The sequence below is a fragment of the Diaphorina citri genome, unplaced genomic scaffold (genome assembly GCF_000475195.1).
Source record: "Diaphorina citri unplaced genomic scaffold, Diaci psyllid genome assembly version 1.1 scaffold1249, whole genome shotgun sequence".
NCBI lineage: Eukaryota > Metazoa > Arthropoda > Insecta > Hemiptera > Psyllidae > Diaphorina > Diaphorina citri.
Genome location: NW_007378678.1, coordinates 222 through 3,190, shown reverse-complemented (window position 1 = coordinate 3,190; position 2,969 = coordinate 222). Strand labels below are relative to the sequence as shown.

Sequence of the window (2,969 nt, the reverse complement as noted above, 5' to 3'; positions counted from 1 at the left end):
GAAGGAAGGTAAGAGGGAGAATGAAAAAAAAAAAAAAAAGAAAGAGAAAAAAAAAATAAAAAAAAAAAGGAAGGAAAAGGAAAAAAAAAAAAAAAAAAAAAAAAAAAAAAAAAGACGGAAGAGACAAGAGCATGAGAAGAGAAAGGAAAAAGAGAAACAGTAAAATGACGAAAATAAGAAGAAGAAGAAGGAGAGGAGGAGGAGGAGAAGGAGAAAGAGGAAGAGGAGGAGGAGAAGGAGGAGTAGAAGGAGGAGGAGGAGGAGGAGGAGAAGAGGGAGGAGGAGGAGGAGGAGAAGGCGGAGGAGAAGGAGGAGGAGGAGGAGAAGGAGAAGGAGGAGAAGGAGAGGGAGGAGAAGGAGGAGCAGAAGGAGGAGGAAGAACAAAAGGAGAAGAAGGGAAGCAATAAACAAGACAGACAGAGAGAAGGGGAGGGAGCTGATGTTAATAAATTAGTTATGTACGCGATCTGTTTCTTTTACGTCTATTTTCTTCCTCGTTTTATATTATTTATATCCTTCTGGTAACATTTCATCTCTTAGCATTCCCCTTTATCTCCTCCTCCTCCCCCCTCCTTCTCTTCCTCCTCTTCCTCCTCCTTTTCTTCCTCTCTTTTCCTCCTTCTTCTCTTTCTTCTCCTCCCCCTCTCTTACTTTCCTCTCCATCTCCTTCTCCTCTTCTCCCTCATTCTCTTCTTTACAATAAATTACTATATTTATTTTTTTCTTGCACTTGTATTTTTTTACTTTCCTTTTTAATAAAAGCTCTCTGAGGGATTTGTTCCTCTCTCTCTCTCTCTTCATCCATTCCCTGTCTAAAATTCTAAATGTTTTTTTTTCTCTCTCTCCCTCTTTTTTAGGTATTTTTATTAAAACATGAAATGAAATTTATTTACAACAAAAACGTACAATCTACTCCAATGGAAAAGCTTTGTAGTGGTTAATACTACACGAAGTACCTACTACCAGGTACTTCAATTTTTTGGCCTGAGTGAGTTTTCAGCGCTTTCTACTACACACATACATTCATTGATCATTTGATCCATTAGTAGTCACTTAGTCAGTCCACCAGATTTGCCGGACTTGCCGCCACCGCCGCCTTTCTCGGAGGGCATTTCGTTGAAACTTGACTTCTGAAACGGAAAGGAAGGGATGATTTAGAGTTAGACCAAGTCATTGCCTTTTGAGTTTTTAGAAATTTCAAGACGTAGATATCTTATGGTTCCAATTTCCACGATGAAAATTCCCGACCATGAATATTTAAATGAATTAGTGAATGCCGCCACCGCCGCCTTTCTCGGAGGGCATTTCGTTGAAACTTGACTTCTGAAACGGAAAGGAAGGGAGGATTTAGAGTTAGACCAAGTCATTGCCTTTTGAGTTTTTATTCAAGACGTAGATATCTTATGGTTCCTCTCAATCATCATATTTATTATCGCTCGTCTCTTCGACTTGTAATGCCGCCACTGGGCGCTACTCGATTAAAGTAGCTACTCAATTGTCGAGGCTGAGTGCTGAGTGCACCCCGAACTCCAAGCACAGAGCCGAAAAAAACCTCGGCCTCGCCGGGAATCGAACCCGGACCTCCTGCCTGCAAGCCTAGTGTGATACCCACACGGCCACGGAGGTTGCTGCATCTATTCAATCTGCGTGACTTCAGGGTGCATTTACCTACCACAATATGACTACCTACTTGACTAGAATGACTAGTGATGAAACAAGTTACATAAGAAGCATACTCTCAAAAGTATCCATCTGCGTGACTTCAGGGTGCATTTACCTACCACAATATGACTACCTACTTGACTAGAATGACTAGTGATGAAACAAGTTACATAAGAAGTATACTCTCAAAAGTATCCACCTGGAGCAATACTTGGTATGATGAGAATGAAACTGAGGAAGATCTGGAAGAAAAAGAGAACGGATTGGTCTTATAGTTTGGTTTGGTTTATACTTCTTTATAAATATGAAGTATCCATGAGGTATTGACAGGAAGGATCCCCAGAACAAACGATGTAAAAATCTCTCTGATGCCTGTATCGGTATAAGATTCTACTTTGTATTTCGAAGCTTATCCTTATCTACCTTGCAACTGATACGCAGCTCAGCACAAATTTAGAGTGGATTATAATCTTCAAACTATTGTCAACATTGAACTTGACAATCACAAATTACAAAGTACCTAATCAAAATGTCCACTTACCTTCAGACGGTGTAATCCAAACTCATATCACTCCACGGATTTTCTTAGGAAAAAAAGATCTCTTCACACAAAAATCTAACTGAAAAGGAACACACAAAATTAATTCTAAGAGGAATTAAAGTTATAAAAACAGAGTTTATTTCACGAAAAGTCCGAGTTATATAACACTCGACTGAAAACAGCTAGAATGAAAGACGTTGATACTGTAAACACATGTGAACGCAATGTTAAGAACTTCTCTTGTTCAGAGACCGAGGAGTACTGTTAAGTTGGAACGAGTTACATAACCACTTCTCTACAGTGCGGACTCAATAGCGTTAAAGCCCCTTGTATTACAAGTGGGTATGTGAACTGAAAGGATGTTGTTTGGGACAAGTTTGTTAGGTGGAAAGAATCTTTTGGAAGCAGGGTTAGGTTGCTCTCAATTGTCCATAATCCAGATGGCCCATTTGAGAGTTCCAAATTCAGCGTGTTTTGAGATCGCCTCGCGCATTTTTTACCAATCAATTATTTTGCGTCCAAGGAACCTGAGAATAGACCCCTTGTGGGGGGTATGGTTAGCCCAGTGGTATCGCCATAGACAAAATATTTGCACTTGTATTTCGATTGCAAGTATGTACCTATTTATTCACTCATTTATTCATGGGAAGTATTGCGTATCTTATAGCCCATCCGCTGAATGTAAATACTACGGGATGGGCATCCTAAAAAGAGCCCTTTTACAAGCGTCCCAATATAAGGTGACCCTATTTGTGCATTGAGATAG

General features: G+C 39.9%; 1 long non-coding RNA gene across 2 annotated transcripts; it reads right to left on the bottom strand.

Annotated features, from left to right (window-relative positions):
- Positions 1-1,072: 1,072 nt before the first annotated feature.
- On the bottom strand, positions 1,073-2,577 carry LOC113469827. Of its 2 annotated transcripts, none has more exons than XR_003393121.1 (2): positions 2,204-2,479; positions 1,073-1,130 (listed from the first exon to the last, which is right to left on the bottom strand). It is a non-coding gene; the product is annotated as an uncharacterized LOC113469827 (long non-coding RNA). The 2 variants fall into 2 exon arrangements; XR_003393122.1 differs by lacking the exon at positions 1,073-1,130 and adding an exon at positions 1,283-1,323 and having other exon boundaries at positions 2,204-2,577.
- Between the last annotated feature and the right edge of the window lie 392 nt (positions 2,578-2,969).